General features: G+C 41.5%; 1 long non-coding RNA gene across 1 annotated transcript; it reads right to left on the bottom strand.

The window, feature by feature from the left end:
* Positions 1-15,014: 15,014 nt before the first annotated feature.
* LOC133484481 (uncharacterized) lies at positions 15,015-17,020 on the bottom strand. The gene is made up of 3 exons (XR_009790412.1): positions 16,819-17,020; positions 16,676-16,740; positions 15,015-15,153 (listed from the first exon to the last, which is right to left on the bottom strand). It is a non-coding gene; the product is annotated as an uncharacterized LOC133484481 (long non-coding RNA).
* Positions 17,021-22,816: the final 5,796 nt, after the last annotated feature.

The raw sequence follows: 22,816 nt of genomic DNA on the forward strand, positions 1-22,816 counted from the left end.
AAAACCAGACGGGGTCACAACATCGACCGACGACTACGTGCGTTGCTCACATTCATTCTTTTTGTGATTTTCATGTGAGTCCAACATTTGCATAATGCTTAATGAGTCTGTGCATCTTTGTGTCTCCTCATCCATGCGTGACCCGACGCCTGTTAGTTGTACAAGCTTGACACACACGGTTGCTTCTTCAATCTTTTTACTATTTGGATAGACTAGACTGTCCTCACATGGAAAACAACAAAGTAGGTCAATAAAAGGCAAGTGTTTGAAGCATTCAATATTAGCATGAATTTCATGGTCACATCTGTTGTCAAAATGCATTGTTTAATCAGAGGTTGTTTATACATTAACATTGAAAACAGGGGCGGTTGAGAGGTGTGAGTGGATGACGCATAAAATTCTAATGCCACTCATTTGATGAAAGAGATATTGTTTGATTTGTTTCCAGAAAGGCATGCCAAATGTTTACCAACAAAAATTGATTGTATTGCTGCGGCAGGCTAAAATACAGAAAAGTATGTTATTTTCATGCATGTAGAGGAATTTTCTGGTATGGTTTAGGAAAAAAAAACATCTATTCACATTAAAGCGCATTTACAAACTGTCAAGGGGGTGCAAAAGTAACTGGTAACTGGTGGCGCTATAACGGCTATGTCCTATAACACCCAGTGTATACAGTGGGGTGAAAATGAATTTACCTACATGGCAAGACATTGAATGTAATAATAATCTTAATGCTATTAATGCCAATCAGGAATTTAAACAAAGTCATTTCTGGAAAAGGTACAGTAACAGCAATGGTGAAGGTGAATTAATGACTTGTAATGGTATATAATATCAAATATTATATTTTGGTATATTTTAGCGACTGTACAATATTAGAAGCAATCCTCTATGATGGAGTGCAACTGACATTGTGGACTACAACTATAATGATAAACCTTCCCAGTCAGGCTTAGGAAGATGATGTACTAGCACGATGAGTGATTTGTTTGAGCAAGGAATGACGTACTACGCAGTGAACATACACGAGTGGTTTTAATTGTTTACCCTGACGTCCTCGCAGGGATAGCTTTCAGTGGCATCCGTTTCCCCAAGCTAACAGCTAATGTTGAGTCAGTCAAGCACATGAAAACAAGCACACACATGGGTTGTGGGTCGGACGGTGTCGCCATAATCTTAACAGACTACTGTAGACAGGAGAGGACAGGAGCTCGACGTGTGAGTTAGACTCTCCAGTGCAAGGCAAGCTGAAGTGGCAGCAGGAGGAAGTCAAGGTGATTTATTTTAATAAATTAATAAGAAATAAAAAATAACACGTACATATTTACAGATAGGCGGCATGGTGACGGACTGGTTAGAGCGTCAGCCTCACCGTTCAATCCCCGGCCCCGCCTGTGTGGAGTTTGCATGTTCTCCCCGTGCCTTCGTGGGCTTTCTCCGGGCACTCCGGTTTCCTCCCACATCCCAAAAACATGCATGCATTGGAGACTCTAAATTGCCCGTAGGTGTGAATGTGAGTGCGAATGGTTGTTTGTTTGTATGTGCCCTGCGATTGGCAGGCAACCAGTTCAGGGTGTACCCCACCTCCTGCCCGATGACAGCTGGGATAGGCTCCAGCACGCCCGCGAACCTAGTGAGGAGAAGCGGCTCAGAAAATGGATGGATGGAGGGTTGCTGATTTTGCTGTTGTTTACTGATGCTCATTAACTATAAATGTAAATAGATTCTTAACCTGAATTCTCTGTCTTTGTTACAAACACAAAATTAGATTATTTTAAAAGTCAGTATTGTTTTTCACATTGATGGTAAAAGGTACTGAAGCGACTTTTTATGACGGGCCAACATTGCTGCGACGTATGTTTGCTGTCTGAGTTAAATATCTACCTGACACTGGCACCTAAGTGTACAATGCATGAAGCAAGCAGTTATGTTTTTATTGATTTGATTGTTGGTTGTTCGATTTGTTAGTTAGTTAGTTAGTTTCTCGCCTCTCGGGACAGCAGTTAAAGGACATGACTCAACCGCAAAACATGTTGTTAATCATCAGCTAGCTCCATCTGCTAGCCTCTACAAAGGCAAGGCTCCACTCTCTGTGCTGCCAAGCTTGCAGCTGTTTTGCCGTGGACCTTCATCCTGTGGCTTTGCCATGGGGGTGTTTCAACACATCTTCCTGCCGACTGGACACCGGGCTTTGCTAGCTCCGTGCTAGCACTAAGCAATGAGAAGAAGCCCACTAGCCTTTGCTTGCTCTGTGCAATCACTAGCAAAGGAAAGTTTTCCCTGTACCCTGTTTTCCCAGGCTTAATGCAGTGCTATGAAAAAGTATTTACCCCCTCTAAAATCTTGGTTTTTTTGCATAGTTTCCCCACTTTAATGTTGAAGATCGTCAAACAAATGTGAATATCAGACACAAATAACCCAAGTAAACATAAAATGCAGTTTTTAAATGGTGATTTTATTTATAAAGAAAATATACCAAGCTACCTGGCTCTTTGTGAAAAACTATTTGTCCCCCTTGTTAATTCATGACTTAGATGTGGCTAATCACTTTATTGAAAAGCTGAGTTCATTTTCACTGACCATGCGCAAGCTTGATTATCTCCAGACCTATTCAATCAAAAAATCACTTAAATAGAACCTGTCTGACAACAAAGTCAGACAGATGAAAAATAAAGTAATTGCCATCTATCAGTCTGGAAAGGGTTTCAAAGTCATTTCTAAAGCTGTAGGACACCAGCGTACCACAGTGAGAGCCATTATCCTTAAATGGAGAAAACATGGAACAGTGGCAAACCTTTCCAGAAGTGGCCAGCCTACAGAAATGATCGTAAGGTCAGTGTTCATGACTCATCAATAAGCAAGAGACTGGCATCCATGGTAGAGTTCCAAGGCGAAAACCACTGCTGACCAAAAACTACATAAAGGCTTTTCTTACTTTACCCCTGTCAAGAGGTCTTGTGTTGTGTCTCCTTGCATTGTGCAGTGCAACTGTACCTAATGTGAGTGTTTGAGGCATAAAGCTCAGTGACACTTGTTGGTGGTTGACTCTGTCATTACAGCACAAAGACGTGTTGTGTTTCAGATTGATGCTTAAAACGGAGCCAAGGTTAACGAGGCAATGATAAGGTATAGTAGTCTTGTCATCACCTCATTCACCCAGAAGAACAGGTGAAGAGCATGGCACACCTGTTTTTCCCTCACCTGTCGCTCGTCTTGGCTTTTTTTGTTGCTTTGCTGAGGCCACAAGGGCTGACTATTACTGGGTCATAACTCGGCAGGCTGATGAGGGTTGAATTCTAATGTCAATCCAGCTCGGATAGGGGCGGTGGCTAAGAGATGGAGCGCTCATTTGGGAATGAAGCCAGCACAGATTTATAGGATGCAAACACAGAGATAGAAACACACAAAAGGAGCCATAAGCCTGTCACTTGTACAATAAAAGAGACACTCATCTTGCTACTTCTCTATTGTTTACATGTGTGGCTGTTTACATTACCCTGACTGGATCAGATTGTATGATACTTCTTTTTCAATGTCATTTTAAGTGAAAGCTGCCGCTCTTGAGGGAGATGCTACTATATGCTGGTCACTTTTTATTTCCAAGCTGTTCTTCACTCATCGCTGAAACTCATTTTGTGTGTGTCAGGGTCACATCTGGCTGCAGGTGAGAAAGGCAGTGAATAATCTCCTCTGTCATTCAGAGGCATGGCTTACACTGTGAAGTAAACTACATTGACCGATGCATTAAGTAAAAGCATAAAGAAAGGTGTCAGGCCATGACATTTAACATAGAGGCTGACCAACCATCTTCCCTTCACCCCCCCCCCCCCCCTGTATTTCAGCTACAGTTTATACTCTACAGGTCCCAGTGCAGAGTATTTTTTTCAGGAAAATGACCAATGGAAAAAAAATTGTACAGAACACGTACTTTCTAAATAACCCAAAACAATAAACCTGCCCTGGGCTCAGTATACAGTGGGCATTCAGAATGTAAATTGTTTGTCAGGGAAACGGTTTGGAAAATTATCCAAAATCCAAGGAAAGGGTCTAAAGCCATGTTCACTTAATGTGTACCTCATACACAATTGGCAATTATTTTCTGTGCCACCATAAAATAATCCATGGTGATAAAATTCATTCATTCATTTTTTACACTGTGGATTTCCGCTGCTACATACGATAGTAGAGCAGTCTGGAGGAAAACTGTCAAATTTGGGAAGAGGCATCTTTGGATTGTTCTATTTGGCTTGATTGAAGAAGAAGAAGAAGAAGAAGAATCATCTTTTATTGTCATGAACATGCATGCATGCACACGAAATATTTTCTCTGCATTTAACCCATCACAGTGAACACATACACATGTTAGTGGAACACACTGGAGCAGGGGGCAGCTGAAGCAGCTCTTGATGAAAAAAGATGAAAAAGAGCTGGTACCAGAATGAATGGGTAGTAGCAGGAGGGAGGAGGACAGCCTCTGAAGAAACACTAGTCAAACAGGTCAAGGCTAAATTAGAGGACAAAAAGAACCTACGAACAAAGTAAAAATGTGATAACACATCATAATGGGCAATTGTTGCAGTGAAAACCTTAGTAACATTAGATTCTACATGTTCTCGTGTTCTCTCCGGGGATGAGATCCTCCCCCAAGTGGAGGAGTTCAAGTATCTTGGGTCTTGTTCACGAGTGAGGGAAAAATGGAACGGGAGATCGACAGGCGGCATAAGAGCCCGGCCGGGCCCCATGGGTGCATGCCCGGCCACCAGGCGCTCGCCCTCGAGCCCCACCTCAGGCCTGGCTCCAGAGGGGGGCCCCGTTGACCCGCGTCCGGGAAAGGGAAACCTAGATCCATTAATAGTTTTCATCATAGAGGTCTTTTAGCCGTGCTTTGTCTGGTCCCTCATGCCATGGGTGACCTTACCAGGGGCGTGAAGCCCCAGACAACTTAGCTCCTAGGATCATTGGGACACACAAAACCCCTCCACCACGATAAGGTGACGGCTTCCAGGAGGGGAAACACTAGTATAATACAGTATATCCCAAGTTGCTAGTTTAGCATCTGTCACATTTTAGCATGATACCTATAAACACAGGAGCAGCGGGACATAAGTCTCTTTAGTAATCTCAACAACAGCTGAGGAACGTTGCGAAAAAAGAGAAAGTGACACCATAACAAAGTCAAACGTCACACAATGAAAAAAATAAAACAAAATAAAAGCTCCCTTTAAAAATTGTACACCATAAAAGTGAATGCATACCTTAAAATTAACCAAAAAATACAAATAAGTGAAAAATGAATTGTTGCTGAAAATAAAATACAACTGAATGAACACAACGGTTACACATGTACTATTAAAACTGTGAACTAAACAATCGATGACAACTTGTTTCATAATGGCACCTGTCCTTAAAAACATACTTCTCTTCAAACCGTAATTCCCTGATTCACTTGGTTTTGACGAGCAAAAAGGGCCAAGACAAGCTGCTGATAAACTGATTACAAACTGATTCCTAGTTTTTTCTTTTAGCAGTCTAATGTATCGTTTTCCTCTTTCCCCACAATATTACACACTAAAAGGAATGCAAACAGCATACGTGTATCCATTGGTCACAGAAAGCCATTATTATATTTACACATATTTTATTTACATATATATGTCAGTCATTACTTTGCCCTGAAGCTGTTTTTTTAATCACTGAGTGAAGATATGTTGATGTCCTTTGGTTCAAGACTTGAGGCAGACAGGTTTGACGGGAAAACGTTAATTGCTTGACGTATAATTAAAAAAATTGTCAAGCTACTTTACTGAGATTTTAGGTCTGTTAAGGTTGATAGTATATTTTGACTGAACCCCTTGAATTGAAGCTTGCAAGTTCCCTCTTCGATTCTGTCTCGGCGGAGCACATGAAGGCAAATTCATAAAAAATACTCAACTGTACTAAATAATTAAGGGTTTGACTTTGGCTTATTTTATGGTGAATGCATTGAAAGGTTGAAGTGGATGTTCAAGATCGCTTTTATTTCTCACTGGGAGAGAATAAATGCATAAAGGTAGACTGTGGGCATATGCAAATATACCGTATTTTCACCACCATAGGGTGCATCGTATTAAAAGGCGCAGTCTCAGTTACGGGGTCTATTTCTGTGTTTAACACATACATAAGGCGCATCGTATTATTGGTCGCAGGCATGGTAAAACATACGCTAGCTTAAAACATACGGTAGCAAGCATGCTTGCTAAAACAATGCTTTTAAAAAGGCAGCGGGACCAAAACTGAGTTCGATTGTACTTTATTGAAGTATTTAACATTGTACTAACGTTATTTTTTTGATCAATCCTCATCCACAAATCCATCAAAGTCCTCATTTTCTGTATCCGAAATGAACAGCTGGGCAAGTTCTCAATCAAACACGCCAGGTTCGAGTCAGTCTCGTTGCCGTGCGAAAGCTCGAACAAGCATTCACAATCCATTCACAAATTGTGGCGTAACTCGCCCGGCGCTGCTTCCTACTCTTAGTAAAGATGTGTTCGCCACCTGTCATCCATGGCTCCCACGCCGCTCACTTCACTTTGAACGCCCTGTTTACACGGATGTCCAGCGGTTCGTCAAGCTATTGCTTTGTGGTCCATTAAACAGGCCCAGATTTCAAATTCCATTTCAATTTCAATGATATTTGCATTCAAAATTTAATTAAAATGTATAATTTAATATTTTAGTATTTTTCCATCCATCCATCCATCCATTCTCTACCGCTTATCCGGGTCGGGTCGCGGGGGCAGTAGCTTCAGCAGGGACGCACAGACTTCCCTCTCCCCACCCACTTCATCCAGCTCTTCCGGGGGTATCCCGAGGCGTTCCCAGGCCAGCCGAAGGATGTAGTCTCTCCAGCGTGTCCTGGGTCGTCCCCGGGGTCTCCTCCTGGTGGGACATGCCCGTAAGACCTCACCAGGGAGGCGTCCGTGAGGCATCCGAATCAGATGCCCCAGCCACCTCATCTGGCTCCTCTCAATGCGGAGGAGCAGCGGCTCTACTCTAAGATCCTCCCGGATGACCGAGCTTCTCACCCTATCTCTAAGGGAGAGCCCGGACACCCTGCGGAGGAAACTCATTTCGGCCGCTTGTATCCGGGATCTTGTTCTTTCGGTCACGACCCACAGCTCATGACCATAGGTGAGGGTAGGAACGAAGATCGACCGGTAAATTGAGAGCTTCGCCTTTCGACTTAGCTCTTTCTTTACCACAACGGACCGATACAAAGTCCGCATCACTGCAGACGCTGCACCGATCCGCCTGTCGATCTCACGTTCCATTCTTCCCTCACTCGTGAACAAGACCCCAAGATACTTGAATTCCTCCACTTGGGGCAGGATCTCATCCCCGACCTGGAAAAGGCATGCCACCCTTTTCCGACTGAGGACCATGGTCTCAGGTTCCCCCTGTAGTTGGAACACACCCTCCGGTCCCCCTTCTTAAAAAGGGGGACCACCACCCCAGTCTGCCAATCCAGAGGCACTGTCCCCGATGTCCATGCAATGTTGCAGAGGCGTGTCAACCAGGACAGCCCCACAACATCCAGAGCCTTTAGGAACTCCGGGCGAATCTCATCCACCCCCGGGGCCCTGCCACCGAGGAGCTTTTTAACTACCTCGGTGACCTCAAACCCAGAGATAGGAGAGCCCGCCTCAGAAAACCCACACTCTGCTTCCCCATGGGAAGGCGTGTCAGTGGAATTGAGGAGGTCTTCGAAGTATTCTCCCCACCGACTCATAACGTCCCGAGTCGAGGTCAGCAGCGCCCACTATACACAGTGTTGGTGGTGCACTGATTTCCTCTCCTGAGACGTCGGATGGTGGACCAGAATTTCCTCGAAGTCGTCCGGAAGTCTTTCTCCATGGCCTCACCGAACTCCTCCCATGCCCGGGTTTTTGCTTCAGCGACCACCAGAGCTGCATTCCGCTTGGCCAGCCGGTACCCATCAGCTGCCTCAGGAGTCCCACAGGCCAAAAAGGCCCGATAGGACTACTTCTTCAGCTTGACGGCATCCCTCACCGTTGGTTTTAGTATTTTTATGTATTTTTATAGCAAATTATGTGTATGTTTACACAAATGTTAATATGAATGTGTTATTGTAAAACTGTAATCGGTTTTATTTTATATATTTTTCATGTACTTCATATTTACATTATTTCATTTTATCTTGTTCATGTTTTGTATTTTTTAGTAATTAATTCATAGTTTTCCTGTATATATTTTTTTAAAATTGCAAATATCTATAGTGCCTTGCGATTGGCAGGCGACCCGTTCTGGGTGTACCCTGGCTCTCGCCCGAAGATTGCTGGGATAGGCTCCACCACGCCCGCAACCCTAGTGAGGATAAGCGGTACAGAAAATGGATGGATGGATGAGTATATATACACACATTTGTAATAATATGGAAAATGGATGACGAGCTAATAAATTATTTTATAATTTAATTTAATGTTTTTCTCAGTCCAAACACATCACTTTTTCATAAGAAAAAAACAACAGTGCTGTTGCAATGATTTTCCTTGACAATGCCATTTCATTCAAACACAATTTTTGAGGAATTTGCAATTTGTCATTGTCATTTGTAAATGAATATGCCTACAATGTGCTCATTAGATTACAGCCACAAAAGATTTTGTACATTGAGGTTATCCTGTACATTTGTTGTCATCAATCATATCCACGTCACACATTTTCAAAAACAAATGGCCTTTTTGCATGGCTATTAAGAAAACATATACTGAAATTCATCCATCCATCCATTTTTCGCTTATCCTCACTAGGGTCGCGGGTGTGCTGGTGCTTATCCCAGCTATCTTCGGGCGAGAGGCGGGGTACACCCTGAACTGGTCGCCAGCCAATCGCAGGGCATATATAAACAAGCAACCATTCTCACTCACATTTACACCTACGGGCAATTTAGAGTCTTCAATTAACCTACCATGCGTGTTTTGTGGGAGGCACCCACGCAGGCACGGGGAGAACCTCCAAACTCCACACAGGCGAGGCCGGGATTTGAACCCCGGTCCTCAGAACTGTGAGGCAGGTGTGCTAACCAGTCGCTCACTGTGCCACCATTGAAATTCAAGGAATCATAATTGTATTGAGGTCAGGTTTGGTGGTGAATTGTGTGAAGAAATCACAGGACCTCATCAGGACACGGCACTGAACCGATTATTTTATATGACACACTGTATGTTCACATGCTTATTTGGTTTCATGGTCAGTTCAAGTCATTAAATGTTTGATGAGCGCGGCTGCCGCCTCTGCTTAATTGCTAATCAATGTATTGACTGATTGAATTTATATCATATCATTACAAGTAGGTGACGACTACAGTTGTATTTGCGTCTTGTGACCAATTGGATTTTACTGCAGGAATAAAACCTGCTGTGATTTATTGAGAACTACGTCAGTACAGTGTCAGCTCAGGAGTCAACACTCACACACACACCTACACAGACACACACACACACAAACACACAAGCACACACACATGCACGCACATTGCGTTGAAGAGATTCACTTTCCTTGTGAGGCCAATTAAGTTATCCTCATCCATGTGTTGTACTTTACTGCACATCTGTACAATAATGACACCCTTGGGGAAGTAGGGCTGGGGTGGGCCCAGATTTAATGACATGACAATGCAATCTTCATTGGAGACAATAGCTGCATTACAATGGTGTTAAGGGTGCATGTAAACAAATCAATATGACTGAGGTTTCAAGCAGCAAACATAATTACCAGTGGAATGAAAGCGATAAGGTTCCGCAGTGTAATTACAACCCCTGAAACTGTAAATCTGATCACTTGTTGACCGTACACAGCCTCTTATCACACGTACAGTGGGTAAGGAAAGTATTCAGACCCCCTAAATTCTTTCACTCTTTGTTATATTGCAGCCATTTGCTAAAATCATTTAAGTTAATTTGTTTCCCCATTAACGTACACACTGCACCCCATATTGACAGAACAAAACAGAATTGTTGACATTTTTGCAGATTAAAAACTGAAATATCATACAGCTATAAGTATTCAGACCCTTTGCTCAGTATTTAGTAGAAGCACCCTTTTGAGCTAAAACAGCCATTAGTCTTTTTGGGAAGGATGCAGCAAGTTTTTCACACCTGAATTTGGAGTTCATCTGCTATTCCTCCTTGCAGATCCTCTCCAGTTCTGTCAGGTTGGATGGTGAACGTTGGTGGACAGCCATTTTCAGGTCTCTCCAGAGATGCTCAATTGGGTTTAAGTCAGGCCTCTGGCTGGGCCATTCAAGAACAGTCACAGAGTTGTTCTGAAGCCACTCCTTCGTTATTTTAGCTGTGTGCTTAGGGTCATTTCATGCAACTGAAAAACACCCCCACAGCATGATGCTGCCACCACCATGCTTCACTGTTGGGACTGTATTGCACAGGTGATGAGCAGTGTCTGGGTTTTCTCCATACATACCGCTTAGAATTAAGGCCAAAAAGTTCTATCTTGGTCTCATCAGACCAGAGAATCTTATTTCTCACCATTTTGGAGTTCTTCAGGTGTTTTTAGCAAACTCCATGCAGGCTTTCATGTGTCTTGTACTGAGGAGAAGCTTCCGTCCGGCCACTCTGCCATAAAGCCCTGACTGGTGGAGGCCTGCAGTGATGGTTGACTTTCTAGAACTTTCTCCCATCTTCCGACTGCATCCCTGGAGCTCAGCCACAGTGATCTGTGGGTTCTTCTTTACCTCTCTCACCAAGGCTCTTCTACCCCGATTGTTCAGTTTGGCCAGACCGCCAGCTCTAGGAAGGGTTCTGGTCGTCCCAAACGTCTTCCATGTAAATTGGAAAATGCGATAGTATTATCAGTAAATCCAAACGCTAATGCAATAGTAAAGTCATTATTACAGTAAATATTTGTATGTAACACTTCTTTATTTCCTGTTAAGTTTGGAAGTTTTCATTTTCATATCATATTTGTATTGATTCCTGAAACTGAGGCGGGGTACACCCTGAACTGGTCGCCAGCCAATCGCAGTATTTTATATTCCATTTTCAGTCATTGTAACATTGTGTTGTGCTCCAGCTATACAGTATATACAGTTTTCTTGCCTGTTGATTTTTCATGAAATGCACCTTCGAGCTATTTCAGAAAATTGGTTGAAACTATTGCTTCACATTTCCTTTCATTGGAGAAAGTCAAGATTTACCTTGGGAAAAAAAGTCTAATGGATATGTATAGAAATATGTTTGACATACTGTATGACAACTTGTTCAATCATTTTGCATAAAAACACTTTGCGATGAACTAATGACAATATTTAGGTTGTGGGGGTGAGACTATTCAACAGAGAACACTATGAAACATTGTGATCAATATGAAATAAGCAAATAATAATGTAGGAAACAGCAGAGAATTGTACATAGTAATCATTGGCATAGATGTACCAAAGTTTTGCAGCTTTAAAAAAAAAAGAGAAACTGCTTTATTTATGTGTACGAGTGACACAATGATTTGAAGACTGAACAAGTAGTTTTGATAATTTCAATTCTGATCTGCGAAATGTACCGAAGCGACTGAGAAAAACTGTCATTGCATGTTTTGTGGTGAAAAATGCAGAGCAGCTGCCTCCACATATTGAACACTGGCGTTTGCACTCAAATTTGTGGTGTCCAACTCGCTAGCACATCCGCCACACAGTTCTGAGGTTGTGGGTTCAAATCCGGGCTCTGGCCTTCCTGTGTGGAGTTTGCATGTTCTCCTCATGCCTGCGTGGGTTTTCTCTGGGTACTCTGGTTTCCTCCCACATTCACAAAGCATGCATGTTAGGTTAACTGAATACTCAAAATCACCTGTAGGTGTGAATGTGAGTGCTCATGGTTGTTTGTTTATACTGTATGTGTCCTGTGATTGGCTGGCGACCAGTTCAGGGTGTAGCCTGTCCCTTGTCCAAAGTCAGGTGGGATAGGCTCCAGCACACCTATACAGAGGATGGATGGATGGATGGATGGAGTTTTTGCATGACAGAAGACGCAGGATGATTTGTGGATTTTCACGTGGTGTCTGCTGATAATTTAGTGGGTGGGTGTGGACAGAAAATGCCAGGGCTGAACTTTCGTCCTTGTCCACCCATGTAGGGATTTACTTTCACACACAGGGCCAGGTAAGATCCTTTTACTGTCTTTATGGGTGCTCGCTTTTCTCGTAGTTAAGTTGTTCTGCAATTGCCCCCTTTTTCCATACTGTTCTGTGCTTGTCTAAATGTCCTGTAATGTCAACAAATAGCCGGTCGACTAGTCACAATGACCTAGCCGTTGTCATGGTAGGAATGAACTGGCCATGCAGGGTTGAGCGGCAAGACAAGACCCCAGCACGCCCCCAAAGCCAAGAGATTTAATCAGTGTGTTCTAAACCAATGTAAAATATCCATTTATTCTTTGAATATTTTGAACTAAGCATATTGCACACCTTTTTTAGGACTACTGGGAACTGTTTTAAACTGTAACAAAAAGCCTATGTCTGCTTTACCACCCTTTGTTCAGACGAGTCGTTCTTTTGAAATAGAGAATAAAAACAGTCATAAAAAGAAACAAACAAAAAAAAAAAACTTTAACGCTGTTAGCTGAGGATTTGTGTCACTACTGAAGCCTATTTTTTGGACTGAATTCCAGAATGTACAACCTAGCGGCCTTTGCACTTGCATATTTCCATTCAACAATTAAATGTCCGTGCATATGCTTTTATATATTAACATCTGCCCGACGTCTCAGTGGCTCTCTTGGCTGTCGACCTCTCAGGAGACCTGCCTCTCGCCCCCCAACTGTGACTAAATCCCTGTACATACACACATGCAATATAGCTTATGAATAATGTATTACGTCCCAGCTGACAGTGAGCTAATGAGTCGATTGCTTGGCTTGGCTGGTGAGACAGACAACGCGGCTAGTGTGAAGCTTACACCGAGACGCCCTCCCTCACTCCACTTGTACTCTGTGCCAGATGTCCGAGGTGCGAGGTGATGAATTATAGGTCAACCCTCTCACCTCGCCCACTACAGTGCGACCACATTAGCAGGCGAGAGCGTCACGGTTTGTCCTGTGTGGTTGTGTGTGTGAATGTGACTTTGTCGTAAGATCTAGTGCATTTCGTGTGGAGGTGGAGAAACTTTCATGCTCGAAATGTCTGCCACTTGTGTTCTTTCAGCCTTGGTCAACTCACACAAGAGGGGTGGAATAAATGAATAAAAAAAACAAACTGCTTGCTCGTAGTCTTAGCACAACCTGCCGTGGCGCATGAAAAGCAAGCGGACTATTGTTTATGCATGCATATGCCAACAATTGAATGACTTTGAATATGTGATCATCTTAATGCATCCTAATGTTTTGTTGTGGTGCAGTGTTTTTCCACTCCCTCCATCTGCTGCATGTCCTTGTGATGAATGTTTGATTTAATATTGCATAAAATAACGCTGCTTTTACGCACTGTAGTTGTGTGGGAATGCATATATCTTATTTTCCGATGCTTCTGACGACACATTGCTGACTGATGCACATTCAGATGTAACGCATTCTGCTACTGTACACCTCTTATGCTGTGCAAGGTAGAGGTGGGTAGTAATGCTACATTTACTCGCATACATTTAACTCAGTAACTTTTTGGACACGTACTTGTCCAAGTAGTTTTATGCAACGTACATTTTACTTTTATTTGAGTAGTTTTGTTAAGAAAGAATGCTGCTTTTACTCAATTTTATTGAGCTACTACATCCTGCTTGCTTGTATTTTTAACTAGATGTATTTATTATTGCACAATCGATTTTGGTTTGTCAGAGACATGTCACATGACTCAGTTTCACCAATCCAATGAAACTACTTGTGACGTTTGACTCCATTGAATCATAGCATAAACCTACAGATCAGATAGGCTACAGCTCATCCGCAACCCAAGTGAGGATAAGGGGTATATAAAAAGGATGGATGCACTGTGAAAAGAAGAGCTATCTGCTGTCATCTGTGTCTGCCTAAAATGTCGACATTTCAACCTACAAGAACTCCACTTTGAAAATGAGAAACATACAAGCTGTGTCGGTTTGCGCTTCCAAAATGGAACCAGCGGGTCAACTACAGAATGTCTCCATCAGACCTGCTGGAGTTATCTTTATATTGTCATAATTTTACTCATAATTTGAAGAGAAAAAGTAGTCTTTTTGGTGACCGACAATTTATGAGAGAACTTGTCATTTTAAAAGACTAAAGGTGTAATTCTTATGAAAATAAAGTTTTAATATAGCAACAAAAATTAAGTTTAGGTAAATTTATAAATTTTATGAAAAGGTTTACTTTCCAAAAATAGTTTATAGATTAATGAGGAAAAACTAGACTTTTCATTAATACAAATGTAATTAATTGAATTGAATTTAAAATTACAAGAATGAATTGTAAAATTCTTGTAATACAAGTATGAAGTTGTAATACAGGTATATTGAAAAAAAAATCACAGTTATAATAACATTTAGAAAATAAAGTTAACTCATCATATATTGAGACTTTTTTTGCGAGAATGAAATCATGATTGTTTACAAGAAATCTTTTTTGAGAACATTCATAACATAACAAGGACAAGACTAAAAACGAGACAGAACAAAGAAATTAACTCCGAAAATAAGAATTTTTGAAACAAGAATTGTCCTAAATTTAAAAGAAAATATTTGTATTTAATGTAAATTAGGTCCTAATACAATGAGTGTCTTTAAACCTGTTAATTGTGTGACTCACTTCTGTAAACACCACTCTGGCACTCTGAATTTCAGCTCACCGTCGCCATGACAACAATCTCAGGTTGCTGCGTTTAAAGCCTGTAATCCAGCCCATCATAGCTGTAATTCAACATATATTTCACTGCGAAAATGTAAACATGGTGTAAAAATGAATCATTTCAACACATTTTATGCAATGCAGTGTGACTTGCTTCCATCTTTAATGTCAGTAAAAATTGTATGGTGTGGAACAGGCACAACAATAAACAACACCAACAAATTACCAGGAGCCAGTGGGAGTATCAGTGCAGGACAGGGTTTCAACATCAACGTGTCAGTGAAAATCATCCGCATGGACTTGAGACCAACTAACAGTGTGCCTTGAAGACTTTCTGTGAAGAAAAACATCAGTAAAAGTCTCCAAATTACTTCCACTCATCTGCTTGATCATTTAAAGCGGCCACACATTAAAATTTTGCCAAACAAAGTGTGGATCTTTTACAGTAGCTACCAAAATAATCAAGTAGATGCACTGAGACAGAGCCTTACTAGCATCTAAGCATCTACCCTCAAAAGTGCCTAAGACGCACAAATTATAACAGACTATTGGCCCCCAAAAAATTATCAGTCAAATTCTCGCTATTTGAAGAAAGTGTTCTTATTCAATTGAGCTGTACCCATGATTTCATTATGCATGCAACAGCCACTTGCACAATCAACACCACTTTTTATCTATTTACTGTGATTTTTTCCCCCCCCCTTTTTTTTGTAAACGACGTTCCCCATGCTCCGCCACCCTTCCCCTCAGAGCCCAATCAGTGCTGTTGTCCTCTGATTCACAGCAGAACTGTAGAACTATCACAGAGGTGCCTAATTACTCGGGACTTAACAGCGCACAAGATGTATCCCGGAGATTTATTTTCTAATTTCCTTGCACTACAATTCACATGAAAGCAGCATCCAAGTGGAAGAGTTTTAATGAATATGCAACTTATATTGGATAAAAAACTGCAGTAAAAATATCCGTCCATCCATCCATTCTCAATACCAGCTATCCTATTCAGAGTTGGGGCGCACTGGAGCCTATGCCAGCTGACTTCGGGCGAAAGGCGGCCTATACATCCTGAAGTGGTCGCCAGCCAGTCGCAGGGCACATATAAACAGGGACAACCATTTGTATTCACATTCACACCGTCACTGAGTGGGAAGTGAACCCACGCTACACCATCAGTGACTGCAGTAAAAATGTTGTACATTAATATTTTTTCCTTTTTTAAAAGGGTTAGATGATTTAATTTTCTCACTTTAAAACAGTTCCTAAGAATTAGTTAATAACATGTTCTTTAAGGTGCATCAAACAATGAGCTTAACAATGAATTGATCAAGTATAATAATATGTAATATTATCATTGCCAAGTTAAAAACAAATAAATCATCACTCCATTAGTATTAATTCATATTTAAATACAATTCTCAATCAGTCGAGTGATTTTACATGACAACAATAACAAGCACATTTGTCAGTTGCCTGATAGATAACAATAAATAATAGATGTGTCTCTTATATGCTTGCACTTTCCACATCCCTCCTTTTACTGTTCAATGGCATCAATCATCCCGCGCACGTATTGTCATGGTTCGTTGCGCTCTTTTGAAGTGACACTTTTGTGACTATTTCTACTACTTTGATCCACCAATCCACCAACCTGCATCCTTATGAATCAACAAAAAGTATAGGAGACAACAGTGGCTAGCTGGATATTACAGTAATAGCATCCACATCAGTCATACTGAACATACATCATCTTCGTTGTACTGATGTTATTATAGTTTCACTTCATGTAAATTACAAAGCAAAAAGGCATTTAGGCTTTTTTCATATCAACATACACTATTAATAGTGTTAGCACTCACCATTAGTTGATCAAAAGATTCACTTCTATCGCTGTCCTTGATTTAATTTGCTGATCACGTGTTAACTGTTGATTATGTGTTGAATCACATCACATATTGCTATTAAAGCTGTCCATGTTAAGACTGAAGTGACTAGCAATTACCTTGAAAATGTGAATGCTGAGAGATGCTGCTGCCGAGCTGAAATGCCAAAGAAATAAATACACCTTGCACTAATATGACTGGTTAATAAATCAAAACATCATAAAGTAATCCCTAAATAGTATCCTAATCTGCTGCTTAGGGGCTGTTTGCAGAATAGGGTTGACAATATCAGAGCTGTCTCAGACAATATTTCAACATTGCTACGATTCGTATGAATGTTTGTCTTTCCGCATTCAAACAAAAAGAAGTTGTAACCTACGAGGTGTGACCATAAGGAAAGGAGACAGGTTCATGACTCATTGCAAGTCGGCTAACTACTTATTCTACAGTGTTGCGCAACTTGTCTGTATTACTGTATTTTGCTATAATATTGTGTACTTCTCTCAGTCAGTGCTTCATATTTAGGCTTTTGTGTAGCAAATTTCTATTACGATCCAGAGTTTCAGGCTCTCAGTTAAACAGGAATTTTAAATTGCACTGTGCTACACAAATGCCTGAAAAATAAACACAGAGTGAGAGAAGAGAACCATATTATAGAAGAGCTGTTGGCAGACATGTCAGTCAGCAGTTACGTTACAAAATTGGGGGCTATTTCCAATGTAGAGGTTCACATACTGGAGCTGACTTCCATGCTCCTAGCGTGGCATACTTACACAATACTTAAATACACTTACGTACGTACTTGCAATATAACCTTAGTATGCCAATACGATATTTTGTGTTGTGACAGTATTAGTACACCAACATCAAGTATACACTTGCTGACAAGTTCAACTTTGTAATCCATGTTCTGTCAATGTTATAACGACCCACGGAAAAACATACGTTGGCTTTTAACATTCCTCTGTTCCGCCATTTGCCAAACATTTGGGAAAATCAACCACTATTAACCTCATTTGAACTCATGGTCGACAAATAAACTGTGTATTTTCAATGCACTAATTGGTGCATGAGTGGTACATGTGCCATCTAGGTGACATGAAGGATATGCACTAACATTGTTATACATTCATCATTGATGTATCACACATGTATGATTCAAGGCAAGGTGAAAAATAATCACAACAAAATAGTTTCCAGGTGCCTGGATAGCCTCTCTGTACTTTCATAAAAATACCCCAAGTATGAAAAATTATAGTACACTTTTCAACCTCTTTTTTTAAGTCTCGTTGAGCTCAGCCTGTTTTGAGGAGGTGGTCCTACTTCATGGAAATGAGCCAAATTTCAGTAGAGGGGAGGCTGCTCCTACATGTGGAATGGCTCACCAGAGACATCCTGACAGTAAAAGCATTGATCGTATTTTCAGTCTTGAAGTCAGCGCTTCATTACCAAGTTGTCGCCAAACATAAATGCCTCTTTTTCTGTGCAAATTTTTCCTTCTTCAATTAATAGATCTACTACAGGAGATTTTCTTCCAGTATAACAATTAACACTATTGTGTTGTTAGCACTGTTAAAATACAGGACAGGGGTACTTTGACTTAGGAGACTAAAAGGTTTTTCAAGTTATAAAATGTCAGTTGGTAGTGTTTTGAGCCGAAATTGCCACCGCTTGAGTGAAGTTGGAAAAAAAGGAGTCACCAAATGTATTTTCAGCTGTTTTTTGAATGCAAACAGTCAAACGCACGAATACAAAACGAGAACACTAGCGAAGAGATAGGGTAAGCCAAAACTCACGTCCGGAAGCTCACACGAAAACCGGTGATGCCACTCACTCGGCCATGTCCTTAAAAGCACACATACAACACTACAGCTGTTGTTGTTGTTGTTGTTTTGACTCTGTTTTTCACAACGAAAGTAATTACACTTTATAAGCCAGTTAATTTTTTTACATTGCCTTTTATAGTTTTAAATTAGTTTTGTACGCAATTTGTTCCTACTTTTCTTTATTAAAACAAAAATGTAAAAATGTGTTTTTCTTTGGGGGGCTGAAATTGATTATTGGCATTTCCTTTCATTTCAATGGGCAATATTGATTTGAAATTCAAGTAAACTGAGCGACAAGATTGGTCACAGAACAATTTCAACTTCTAAATCAAGGTACCACTGTATTTAATGTCATTAAATTTATCCACAAATCCTACCCCTGCTCAACATCCCATTCACAATCACCCTGCGATTGACCTGAGGGTGTACTGTCGTCTACATTTTAACATACTCAACTGAGCAAAGCTTGATCTACATACAACATTGAGCAGGAAAAGCAGTATAGAAAATGGATGAATGGCACCATGAGCCTCAGCAGACTGTCTGTCCTTCCGCTGCAGAGTAACATTTTCAGAAACTCAGTTTGGAACCATCCAAACAAAGACTCATAGACTGATAAAGCCAGGCCTTTGCTTGATACCCAGCTCACAATGTTGGCGAGGAGGGTCATATGCTGGCAGCTCACTGGCCTTATTGGCATGGCATGGCCAACAGTCTTTTGGATGGTGGGGGCTCCTCCCGCTTACCCACATTCTTTGCTGTGTTTGGGAGAGAAGAAAAGCCCCTGGCATACAGCCGGTCTGACTGAGTCTTCTCCTCGGGTTCATAAGAGAACAAAGAAAAGTGCTCCGAGCCCTCTCAACTTGGCACCAGTTCAAATGCTATCTACCGCGTCCCCTTTAGAACAGAGGCGAGACGTACGTGAGACTCCACAACTCACTGTCGCACTCGACCCCACGAGCTATGACGGCTGCTGCCAAGCTCTGAGGTAGAGCTTGATTGCCACCCAGTATTGAGGGCAAGAAACTGCAACGTGATTGTCACACTCACAGGACCAAGTCTCACCACTAGGGGGCCAACGGCAGAGATGTAACGTTTCTTGAGCTGTAAGGATGCAGCTGTCTTGCTGTGAGGGCTGTGGTTCTGCCTCATGGCAAGCTAAAGTGGTTCTGTACCTAAAATCAGACAGTAAATGGCCCAGCACGGTGAATAAAACACCCCATGCCTTTTTACAACTACTGTCAGAATCGGTGCATTTTGTTGGCTAACACATTTTTTCAACAATAGGTCATAACCAAGTACCGTAATTTGTCGTGTATAATGCAAATTTTTTTTGTCAATAGTGCGCATTATCCATAGGTATAGGGGAAAATGGAAAAAAACGTTCACATTATATAAAGGTATTCCGCCATCTAGTGGGTATGTAAAAGCTGTACGCTTTCATTCCAAAATGCCACCGCTACCTGGTTATAAAAAAGGTGTAGGCTACACTTTCATTCCAATATGACAGGGGGTATGTATGACTGCATATATGTCCAGTTATGCTCATAAGTTTACATACCCTGGTAGAATTTGTAAAATATTGTTTTTTTTTAACATGACTGATGAATGAACAACAACCATCATTCATTTCTTTATGGTTATGTTTTGTTTGATGATAATGCTGTTCTGAAATGCTTGACTGTATAATTCGAATACCATTCAAATTAAATTAAATGTGTTTCGCCCGGTCCTTCATGTTTTCTTAAAGAAATTGTAGCCATCTTACAAATTCTGCCTGGGTAACCAAACAAAAGAGCACAACTGTGGGTTTTCTCATTTACTAAATAAAAGTAGGGCTGTGAATTTCAAAATAAGAGCCAGTAACTAAAAAGAAAGTATGTGTTCAAATAAAGTGCTTAACTTCAGAATAATTATTTGAAAAAAACTTAAAAAATAAAAATAATACTTCATGTTTTGATCATATGGGTAGAAGCAAAATCATGCATTGTAAAAATGCACTATACATAGGTAGAAGGGTTTTCCAGAATTTTGAGGTCAACTTTGCATGCGTATTATACATGGGTGCGCATTATACACGAGAAATTACGGTAATTAAATCTTATTCATGCGGTATTGAACTTTTCACAGAGAACTCACAATGTGTTTCACATACTGTATGTCCCCCGTACTCACGGCTGTGGTGTCCTTGAGCAAGACACCGATACCCCGAAATGCTCCCCGGGCGCTTCAGCTGCCCTCTGCTCCAGTGTGTTCCACTAACCTGTGTATGTGTTCACTATGATGGGTAAAATGCAGAGAACAAATTTTGTGTGCATGCATGCATGTTCATGACAATATAAGGTGATTCTTCTTTTTCTTCTTCTTCTTCTTCTTCTGTGGTGGTGTGTTTCAGAGAAGTGTGAGGGAGAGTTGGAAGGAAAAATTTGTATATATATGTAAATAAATGGCGGCACGGTGGCCGACTGGTTAGAGCGTCAGCCTCACAGTTCTGAGGTGCGGGGTTCAATCCCCGTCCCCGCCTGTGTGGAGTTTGCATGTTCTCCCCGTGCCTGCGTGGGTTTTCTCCGGGCACTCCGGTTTCCTCCCACATCCCAAAAACATGCATGAATTGGAGACTCTAAATTGCCCGTAGGCATGACTGTGAGTGCGAATGGTTGTTTGTTCCTATGTGCCCTGCGATTGGCTGGCAACCAGTTCAGGGTGTACCCCGCCTCCTGCCCGATGACAGCTGGGATAGGCTCCAGCACCCCCGCGACCCAAGTGAGGAGAAGCGGCTCAGAAAATGGATGGATGGATGGATGTAAATAAATGTTTTCTCACAGTGTGATTATTGTATCTTCACGGTGTAGGCTTTTGTGTATTAATAGAGGTTAGTTTTTTTTTTCGTAAGGTTTTGTCCGTGCGTCGTGGCGCTGGAACGGGAGCTGAAGCGTTTTGGTAAGTTTGCTAGCGGATTTCGTAATGTTGGGTTAGGATGTAAGAATTAAACACTGAAGCATGTTCAGTCATTTAGACGACAGGTTTTCATGTTTTTAGACTCTCAGACGCAGACGTTGGATGTTTCTTTCCGTGTTCGTCATGAGGAAGGAATGTATATGGTGTATGCAAGCTCGGGAAGCATCAAATGTTTTGAGTGTGGAGATGTTGGTCATAAACGGGTGGCGTGCCCGCATAACAATGCTACAGTGAGACCTGCTGCTGTTGATAGCCCTGAGGATCACGCCCTGGCAGGTCCGGTTGTGGACGGGGTCGTTGACGTTGAGGAGCGGACGGCTGAGCCTGACTCCGTTGGAGTGGGCCCTATGAGTGTGAATGCCGTCTCGACGGCGGAGGTACCCCTTGCTGAAAGCCGTGGATCGGTGGCGGTGGCGAAGGTACAGGGACAACGTGCTATTATTGAGAAAGATGAAAGTAAGAATGACATGCAAATTATAGAACAGAATAGTATTGTTGATCGGATGAAAATGGCACAGGCTAGTGATGTGAGACAGCAGCTGAAGGCTGCTGACAGGGTAAACACTGATGATGATATAGTCGACCAGGTTCAGCATGGTGATGGTAGACAGGCTATGGGGCTGGAGACTGATGGTGACTCTGATGGTGCTTCAATTGCTGACAGCGTTTCCCAGAGTAAGGATTTATACCCTTTGAAAGAATTAGATGAGTTTTTGGAGGAAACATTCGGTAAAACGGTTGATGTACAAGAATATTTTCCAGATGTTAGAAAGTTTGTGAAGACTGGGAGTACCCTACAAAAGGTGGTAGGAACAGACTTGCTTGATGACAAGAAGAGATATCGCCTGAGGAAGCAAGTGACTGCTGCTAGGAAAATTTTAAGTGGTAAAGGACAGAAAAAATTGAAAGTTGATTATTAAATTAGAAATGGAACTACAACACTGGGTGTTTTCTCTGGTGTTGTCTTTTGGCTGGTTGTTTTTCTCTCTCTTTAATTAATATGAATTCTTTACGTGTTGCATCCTTAAATATTAACGGGGGTAGAAATGCACAGAAGAGGGCGCTAGTGTTAGAAATCCTAAAACAAAAAAGAATAGATATCGCTATGTTGCAAGAAACACACAGTGATAATTTAAATGAAACGGACTGGGGGCTATGTTGGGGCGGTCAGTACGTTCTCAGTCATGGCTCTAATCTTAGTGCGGGGGTTGGTATATTATTTAGTCCCACTCTTAGTGTTAATGTTTTAGCGATCACAGAAATAGTTGCAGGGAGGATTGTAATGGTTAAAGCAGAAATCCAAAACATTATGTTTAAATTTGTGAATGTATAT

This window comes from Phyllopteryx taeniolatus, chromosome 10, assembly GCF_024500385.1.
Source record: "Phyllopteryx taeniolatus isolate TA_2022b chromosome 10, UOR_Ptae_1.2, whole genome shotgun sequence".
NCBI classification, from domain to species: Eukaryota; Metazoa; Chordata; class Actinopteri; order Syngnathiformes; family Syngnathidae; genus Phyllopteryx; species Phyllopteryx taeniolatus.